Below are 10,516 nucleotides of genomic sequence, written 5' to 3'. Positions count from 1 at the left end.
ATTTGAATGTCAGCAGACAGCAAGAAGCCTCCCAGATCTCCAGATGCATTTGAGATATCAAAAAAGTACTCCAGAGTGTTGTTCAGCTTGGGGGTGAGTAGAAAATGAAGGCTAATCATGTTTTGGGTGTACTATTCCTTTAATGCTGCTTCTTCATCTTTGATTCTAGTTATGGGGTTATAGAGTAGGCTTGAACTAGAAGACCTGAGGGGTCTGGGCATTTTATACACTCAATCTGTTATACATTAAGGTGCTGATCCATTCGGTGATTTATAGACTAACAGAAAGGATTTTAAAGTCTATTCTCTGAGCTTCAGGGAGCCTGTGGACTAACTGGGGTGATGTGCTCTACTTTCTTAGTTCTTTTGAGGACACAGGCAGCAGAGTTTTGGATCAACCTATGAAGACACTATTGCAGTAATAAATTCTACTAAAGATAAATGTATGAAGGAGTTTTTTTTAGATCCTGCTTGGACATTAGTTATTTAATCCAGGAGATGTTCTTCATGTGATCAAAGGCTGACCTGGTAACTGTCTCTTCAGATTTGAGTCCATCATGAGACCAGGATTTGACCCATAATCAGTGTTTTTTACCAGTAGTAGCTGAAACTGTGAGCTAACTTTAGATCTCTCCTTTGGTCCGAAGAACAGAAAAACATAAATAATTTATACATTTGATAAAACATAAGAAATTCATCACTTTATTAAACTTTATATAAGTCCATCCCAAGTTAGCTGCATGTCTTTAATACCAATACATCAATCTGATATTTGCTCCTGTATTACTTAGCGTGTTATCATCTTATGTATCTTTTGCTATGTGCCAACTTCCTAAGCTCAAGTCGCTTTAATGTACATTGTTGCTAATGCAAACTCCACTTGTTTGAATGTACAAGTTCTGCCCACTATCATCAATACCATGACTAAATAGGGCTGTAAATAAGATATATATATATGTCGATGTAAGCTGCAGTGTGTTTGAAAGCTAACATCCCATAAATCTGTAGGAGCCTTATGCAGAGCTAGGCACAGAGAGTCTAACAACTGTGCCCACTGTCACTTTTATACTTTAACTTAAATTTTACAAAGTAAAAAAATATTTTAGAAAGACACATCGTTCTTTAGTCCTTTGCATGCAACCACTTACCTAAAACATCACAACAAATACCCAGATTTATGTAAATTCAACACTGAAGAGCAGCTAAAACTGTCCTCCAAACACAAGGAGGACGTTTATTCTTCTGGTCAGATTGGTTCAGACCCTGTATGGTTCCAATAAGCAGAGAGGAAAAAAAGTGATAGAGAAATAAAAAGGAAGGATGACAGAAGAAAGTAGAGGAGGTGAGAGCTGTGTGACGGCTGGAGAGAGAAAAAAATAGGACCTTTAGTCCTTGAAGGTGCAGGACTCTCCGATAGTTTGGAAGGTCAGCAGCAGCAGGTTTTCCTGCTTGACCGACTCTGATGAAGCTGCAGATTCTCGCCTTCATGAATCATCCAGCTCCTTTCTCTAACCCCCCTTCGTTCCCACATGGACTCCTTTTCATAAAGAGAAGGGGATTCCTCCTCTTAGGCCTCTTTCTTCAGCACTGAGGCAATCAGACTGTTGAACACGCAGAGGGAGATGAGACATTTTAAATTAGTGTTAGGAGAGGGGGAGGCAGAGAGAAGGGGAAAATGACATTTTTCATTTTCTACAATAAAGGGTACTACATTGAATTCTCGGAGCATGACAATACAGAGGAGTAAGTAATGGAATAGGAGCAGACGTGGTGTCTGTGTGTTAGTGGATAATGAGGAATTTAAAGATGTATGCTTCTCTGCTGCCATTCAATCAGACTCTCACCCTGTCGACATAACGGGCCCTCATCTCTGAGCTGCTGCAACACTCTATGGGAAATCAAACTTCCTCTACAGGAAGGAGAGCACATTTAGATAAATGGTCATCTGATGATGCTTTAAAATGTTTGGAAGTTTAGTTCATTATTTAATCATGAAAAAAAGATCAGAAACCAACCCTTCACTCAGCAGTTTTTGTGTAGGTTTTATTTTTGCAGTGGATCTAACAGCTCCTGAACTTATAATATAAGAGCTTCGGATTGTATGGATATCTAAATACATATGTGCAGATTTACTTGTCTTTTATATGTGGCTGACTCTAAAAAATTTTTTTTTAAAAAGGCAGAGTACAGAGGACACCCATCTTCTAGCTCAGACCAATCATATTTGGTTTAATGAAACTAGAGAAATGCACCTTTATTGTTAGTATCTAGCATGTACATATAGCACCCTTTCTGAGCAGGTAATAACTGTTTACACCAGAGCTTGCATCATTTCCAGTCACTGGCCATTTTGTACTGGGCTATGTTAAAAAAAAAATACTGATATATATTCATGGTACATGTTGATGATGCACTGGTGCAAGGTAAAAAATATATTTGTTACACTTTGGTTGGAAGAAATATGCTTCATTGGATTTAATTCTACTTTGCTGCAGTTATCATCAATATGTTCATTTAAAGACTTTAATGCACCTTTTGGTTTTTCAAAAGGAGGATGGTGTTTTTCTCTATTTAGATTTTTATTTTGGAATGGTTGAAATAATTACATTCTTTCTTTGTTTAGTGACAAATAATCAGACTTTGTAATCTGTTGAAATAGTGACTCTACTGAAATAATCACTTTTATATCTTACATTTACACTGGTATCAACAGTTTTCATTTAAACCTTATAGCCGTGGAGCTGTGTTTAATTTATTTCAGTTTTGTATTTTAAGATGGAAATGCTTTCAAAGCATTTAGGGCTTAAATGCAAAATTTTGATTAAAAGTACATGGTCAGCTCAGTCAGTAGAAAAAACATACACAAGAAAACAAATAAGTATATCCAGTTCCAATAAGTCTTTGTACAAATACATTTTTTAAGGATGAGCACTGCTTCTGTTTATCACAAACATGGTTTCTTTGATCAGAAATATTACAATCCTTAATATAAAATTTTTTAAGCAAATATCGGTTCCCCTTTATAGTTATTTTAACCCTTTTGGCTGAAAATGATTATAGCCAGCTTCCAGTTTCTAAATAAATCTGGAAAAGCTTTCCTCACTTACTGCTGATACATGTTTGAGGACTTTTTGTTTCTTCTCACTCCACAACAACTCAGAAGGATAATGATCACTGCCTGTATTCCCAACAATTCACAGATTCTTCTCAGATAGCTCCCATTTCAGCCTACAATTTCCTGCCAGAGTTTTGAGGAGTGATTTAAATTGATGCTTAGAGCAACTCTAAGCAAGTTGACATTAGTGAGAAGTTTTGGTTGATCGGGTTGCTAGACATAATGCTGTCCAAGGTGATATTGCTTTATGGAAGAGTAAAACAAAACACAAATAAACTCCTAGTTATCAATGGAGAAACATGACTGATTACAGAATTTAGATCAGATTAAGAAATGAGTCATGATTTTGAAAAAACAACATTAAATAATTGTCTTACAGCATCAAAATGCTCAAACTTACTATCTTAAATTATTTGTATTTGTTTATTGTTTTTTTGTCTGTTTTTTTTTGTCACCATACTTTCACTACTGTGCATTTTAGCGCAATTGCCTGCTTGTTGAAGATGGTTTCATTTCACTAAACAAGCATAAAATAGACAAAAGCAAGTAGAGAAAACTCAAATGGACAAAGGAGCTGTGGCTCTACTGCTCTGTGAGGAGGATAGAGAGGATCTAAGAGTTAAATTAGTCGTGGGATCACCGTGCAAAGAGGCAAACTTTGAAGTGCGCTAACATTTTTTTCTCTGTGCTTGTTTTTTCTTTGCTTTTACACCAGCCTGGAATGTGAGAGAACAGTTCGAAATCATAGATGCAGCTGCATCACAAACACTAATTTCTGGATCAGGGGTTTACAGACTTAATCCTTCGGACCCACTGTCTTACACATTTTAGTTGTGTTTCTGTGTCAGCAAACTTGCATGAAATGGTTGCATTCCCTCCTCAGGAGCCTCCAAGGGCTGCAGATGCCTGATTAACACCCATTTATTTAAGTCAGGTGCCTAAAGGCAGAGAAATACCTAAAACCTGCAGGATAGATATCTTTCTTACCTTATTAGTAACTTCCCTCCTTCTACACTATGTGTATTATTATTGTACTTTATCTTGAGTGTGTATTTAGAAAAATTTTCTGAAATGTTATGATTCTTTTAAAATTAATATTTTCAAAGGCTTTTACAGTCAGTTACTACTCGATATATTAAATATATAGAAATATTTAAAAACAATAGATTGCATAGGAATGTATTTAACACGGACTGCCTGAGCTAAAGGAGCTATGATAGGAAGCATACAGTCTCCTTTTCCTACCTCCTTCCTCACTGTCAGCCCTATTCAGATGGCAAACATAGATGCAAATTCACTTTGACTAAAGAATTCTTACCAATTTGATGAATTCAGATCTTAAAGTCTGTTGTGCTTTTTGAATAGCTTCTGCCTTATCAAGGTGAAATTCTATGAATAATCTTAGAATTTAAGAAATTCTAAGATTTGTCCTAAAATGACGTCATAAGAGCTATTCCCACTTTGTTCAATATTTCAATTCTTAACCAGTTTTTAAGAGTCCAATTCAACTTCAGCTTTTATTTATTTTATGTTTTTACATCTAATCTCAGGTTTTTCTCCAGTAGCCTCTGATGCAGTATTCTAGAGATGTTCTATTGGTGTGAACCAATCAGGTCTTCCTGGACCACAACAATGACGCCAGTTATTTTCTTCACAGTTCATATATACATATTTTGCTGGAATGCTGTATTTGGGCTTATATCAGCCATAATCTGTTCTGGTGTCTAAATAATTCAGCTTTGGACTCATCTGTGTGGTCATCATTTTAGATGTTCTGGTCTTGTTAGATATAGCTGATCTTAAAGAGCAATGGTTTCCTTTTGGCACACCTCCCATTAAAGCCCAACTTTTGCAGCCTCTATGCCTGTTGCTGTCTGCATTTTGGGTGAACTTGCTTGATAAACTTCTCTACCTGTAGACTGTTTTTATGTTTTAATGCTGGAACGGCTGATTGCAGACTTCACCAGGATTCATTCATTCATGCATTTTATTTGTTTTGAGCAGGAATATTAACTAAACCCAAATTACACTGGGATCATAAAGATAACTTATACACACATCATGGATTCAATTAATAGCTGCCCACACAAATCACTTCTTCAAACCTACCAAAAAACGATAACTGCGTTTTGTATGTAAATGCATAGAACATCACTTAAATCCCAACAGAAAATTATATGGCTTACCAGCAATGGTGATTTCATACGTCAGGTAGGACATAACGAGACAGATATACTTGGATACTTGGTTTTATTAATTATTGCCAGAGTTTTAGAAATTTTGTTTTGTAATTATCTCATATGTGGTTTCCAGCTCAAATTACTGTCCTGTGTAATTACCAAAAATTTAATTTAGGTTACTTCTGTAATTTCTGTATCACCGATTTTGATTAATGGTTTCTTTTTATCTTTATGATGACCAGAAATCATAATCTTTGTTTTGTTTAAATGTAAGTATAACTTTTTTTTGTCGAACCATGTATTTACTTTAGATTATTCAAGATTTACAATGTGAGCTGCGCATAATATGAATCTTGATGACTCTGAGACCTTAAATATGAGACCTTTAACATAATAGTACATAAAGTTATTATTTTTGTTAAACATTATAGTATGGTAGTATAGAAGTATCCATGTTAGAAAAAATGCACAGTATATCATAAGGTGTCTTAGTTGTTTTACGTGTGTATAATAATTATACTAACTCCATCATAAACAACATGCTAAACATAAGAAACAACATCATAGAGGAACCCTTCATAAAGACTAATTTGTGTAGCTAAACTTCTATTATCTAGATTTTAAAACTAGAAAAACAAGAAAACATTCTTGTTGAAGAATACATTTAAGGTATAAGCTAAATGATGAATGTAAACATAAATGCAAGCTACAATATTCAACTTTTTTGGTTAAACAAAAAAAAAAATACATATTAAGAAAAAAATCTCCTACATATTAGCTGCAGTTGCTTGCATTAGGAACACTGAGGCGCACCAACACATTACCATATCTTCAGTTTTTTCTTTTTTTACTTCTTCCAGTGCCCCTACTGTTTAATGATAAGGACCATGGTATTTGTAAACTCTGGTACATTATTTAGAAATGTTACATAGTGACAAAGAAACAAAGCGACACAGTAATTTCAACTTCAGAAAACCCCATCAAGATCTGGAGGATCCATTCTCAGAGGAGAGAAATATTTGTCGCTGTAACAACTGTAAACACTGTTTTGACATAATTGCTGCCCTGAGAGTGTGTGAAGTTGAGAGAACCTCATTTATTGGAGTCTTAACATCCCTCGGGGGCTGTTTTCACTCCCAGTGAGCAGTCATTAGAAAGCACACACACAGCAGGAAGCCCATACACAAAGTGCACCATGTCTGTGTAATATGGTTGCACACATAAGCCCATTAGATTTCTGTTTCTTCGTTTATTTTATTTTAGAAGGAAAACACACTCTTTAATTTTTTTAAGTTGTCTGAGGATTTGTTTTGGTCCCTGATATCAATTTGATTCATTTAGGAAAATAACTTGCTAATACAATTTAGTACATTTCAAAAGACAGTCCTATGATATGTTTGAAATAGAAGTAGCTTTTAAGTGCATTTCAGTATAATCTTTGTGTTATTTATCTTACAAATTATGTTTTAGATTTATTTTTTGTCCCAAAATAACATTCTTTTTTTTAATACTTTATTCTAAATCTTTAATGAACATGGTAACAGTTATTAAATGTATGGTGGAGGATGTTCCTTGTCTGGATGGATCATTTATTTTTACTTTTGTTTTTGTTTTTATTAAGATTTAATAAACTCAAATTATATTTTTTCTAAAATGAATATCTGGGGATTCAGCAGTATCTAAAGTCAAAGAAAGTACATATTCAGATGTAGTCAAAGAATCCAATTTAGGGGAAGTCCCAGAAAAAAAAAAGGTCTGAAAGCCTAAAACATTGGTCTTTATTTTGATTAATAATAGTTAGCAGGTGAAACCTGACAGTTCACAGCCTCTAACGGAGAGGAAGCTTTTTGTTAAATTTTCCAAACAGGTTCCACGTTGTTTATTTTCTACTTCTTTCTTCATTTAGACATCATTGAATCTGTCTAAGACATAGCTCAAGTTAGAGGAAGGTTGAACTGTCAGCCAACATAACCTCCTTTGCCTCTGGCAAATAAAAAGGAGGAATTCTCTGGAAGTGTTCAAGGTAAAACATGAGGATAGGAGGAATGTGTTGATTTTCTAATAGAGACCAAGCATAAGAGAATATAGAGCAGAACAAAGTGCCTGCTTTCTGCTCCCTACTCTCTCACAGAAAGCCTTCTTTCCATCTTGACTTTCTTTTTATTTCTGTCTATGCATACATCCATGTCCGATAAATTCAGTCCTCAGCATTCAGATACTTCATCCTCAGCCGCTCTGAAGATGCACCAGCTCCTTGTACCAGAGAAAAATGTCCTTTCTGCAACAAAATTACATTTGGGTAGAAAACAGACAAGCATGCCCAAGCACACACACACACATTTGTTGTTTCACTGTTTACATTTACAGATACATGTGCAAACAGATAGACACTCGTTTGAATAGCTGTTTTTAAAAAGCTTGCAAATTCCATTACAGTCCCAAAAGGATTTGGGTTAATTTAGTAAATACTGGGTCAGAGCTGCCACTGGAGCTGAGAGAGGGCGAGGTGTCTCTGCACGAGCTTCCATCTCAGTCTGTGTTTATTATGTGTAGGTACACTAATGTGTGTGGAGAAGAAACGCTGACTGTGTGAAGAGGAGAGTCCTGGAAGGAGCAGCAGCAGTGGCAGCCGTGGCAGTCTAAAACCAGCCACGCTCTCCAAAGATAGCGCTTCTTTCTCATTTGCTCTGGCCCTATTTTAATAATAGCTGTGCATAAGTAATTTCTAAAAGGCCAGGCAGGCACATAGGCGTGGGTGGGGGGAAATTAAACTCATTTTATCTGTGAGCAGGTGGATTCCTATTTATCATTAACATGCATAGAATTTGCACAATGTTATTTCTTGCTGCTGCTACTGATGGTGCGTCATCCAAATAATGTCAGAGGAGGGTCTCTGCGTCTTTTTTTTTTTCCTTTTTGCTTATGCTGGAGTGAAATTCATAGATAAAGGTACTAGGTTTTTTTTTTTTTGCAATTTTCTGCAAACGGAAACTAATTCTGGGAAGCTTCTTATTACAGTGCAGGCTCATTTGCTTTGCATTAAAAGAGGGACAGGGGCGACATTAGGATTTCTGCCAGATTTCCAAGAGATGCTCCAGCATTCGCTCTTATGTCATTAGTAATGGTCCTCCCCCTACTCTCCTTCTTCTTCCACAATCCTTTTTCCTTTTTTAACTGGCATTAAACAATCTCAAGTCATTATTGGCCCAATAATAAAACTGGAATATATTTGACTTCCTGATTTAGATCCTATCAAAATATTGGAATGTAAATGTGTCATTTTGCACACATGATATGGAGGTTTAATAATTGCCTGGTATCCTCTGACTTATTCGAGCATAATTCAACATCAGAATTAATTGTAATTTATTTGAAATTAGCATTGCACTTTTTGAATTGTTTTGGATTGTTAATCTTTTTGATGTAGCACAATGCAGAGTTTTAGGTTTAATTTAAACTAAAAACTTTTGATATCAGTGACACATTTCAGGAAAGCATGATTTAGTCTTTGTCCCTACAGTTTTTCTTTTTGTTTTACAAAGGTATTTAAATAGAAAGATATTTTTGCATTTATTTACTTTCATATGAATAAATGAAATCATAAAAGAGTGATATTTTAAAAAGCAAAAGCTAAAGGATTTAATTCTTTGATAACTTTATTTTTTTGCACATTACAGTGGTAGGCATGACTCAAATGGAGGATAAATGTTAAACCGAAGCTAAAAATCGTTGCATATCTAACTTAACATCACCTCAGCATCAATGTTATTGTCATACAACAGAACAACATCAAAGATTTTGCGGGGGGTTCATGGGAGGTATGTGTGCAGGCTGGATTAGCCGCTCTGTGACCAGTCATTCACACCAGTGTTTATGGCAACGAAGAGTAAGATGATGATGATGATGTGTGTCTCTGTCTCCCTTTCTCTCCCCCTGACAAATAACAGCATGGCAGCTCATGGCGGCTCTGCGGCTCCTGACAGTCAGCCAAGCAGGCAGCCAGTCAGCCATTGTTTTGTAATGTGTTTCACTCTGCCAGCGCTGATCCTTTGCTAAGGTACTTACCACGCCATTGTTGTCTAAGTATGCTATTTTCTGGCTGGGCACCTCTACTATAGAATAGGGTGCTTTCCCCCCTTTCTTTTTTTCTTCCTTTTTTTTTCAAAAAGAGTGGTTTGTAACAGTCACCGTCATACTAATCCTGGTGTGTGATATGTATATGTGTCAACACGGAGAAAGAGAGGGGGGGCAAGGAGAGTCTTAACCCAGGAGAGAAATAATGTGAATGGCAGGCCGGCAGATAGACAGACAAGTCCCATTCAGTTCTTACTGTCCTCAGTGACACCAAATTACTGTTTATCAAAATAAGACGAGCAGCATAATAAGGTTCCTTTAGCAAAGCATCGTCTGAAATTTGTTTAAGCCTTATAGTATTTCTGCTGAAACATTCATCAAGCAGACGGATTAATGGAGCAGGTGAAACTTTAGCCGCAGCGATGAGGATTATTAAATTAGATCAGCATAATGTTGAAGTGCACTCTTTTGTATATTGCTTTTTAGTCAGGAAATATCTTGTCAATGATTTTTAGGTGAGAGCTAGATGAGACTATTGATATCAGTCTGATGCTGTTGCTACAAGTTGTGTAAAACATTTCAGAAAGTGGAGTTTATTAAATGATGCTTGAGGGGCTCTTGGGTGGATCTTGGCCTTTGTCTGCTCTAGACTGCTTCTTGCTTTATCTTCGCCTGGCACCCCCTCCCCCCTTTCATGTCCCAAACGTGCACATCAATGTGCACACTATTAGAATAGAATAGAATAGAATAGAATAGAATAGAATAGAATAGAATAGAATAGAATAGAATAGAAAATCCCTTCATTCTCCCACAATGGAGAAATGCTGGTGTTAACAGCAGCAAAAAGATTATAGAAAAAAATTGGTCACACAAATGTAGACCTTTGAAAAGTGTATAAGAATAACATAATAGTGAAGAGTTAAAAAATAATCAAATGAAATACTGTACTGTAAAGTGTTTTCACAATATAAATACTGTGCACCTTGAGAATAAATAACCATTATACAGTTATGGACATTTTACAGTCATAGCTATTTGAAAATAGCAGCAACATCAGAGATTTGCAAATGAGAGCAGCATGTTATATATGACTAAGGTAGAAACTGTGCAAAATCAGCATGAATGGAAAAACTTATTGCGGGTGTTGG

Source organism: Cyprinodon variegatus, unplaced genomic scaffold, assembly GCF_000732505.1.
Source record: "Cyprinodon variegatus isolate N-32 unplaced genomic scaffold, C_variegatus-1.0 Scaffold571, whole genome shotgun sequence".
In the NCBI taxonomy this organism is placed as follows: domain Eukaryota; kingdom Metazoa; phylum Chordata; class Actinopteri; order Cyprinodontiformes; family Cyprinodontidae; genus Cyprinodon; species Cyprinodon variegatus.
This window is presented reverse-complemented; position numbering follows the sequence as displayed.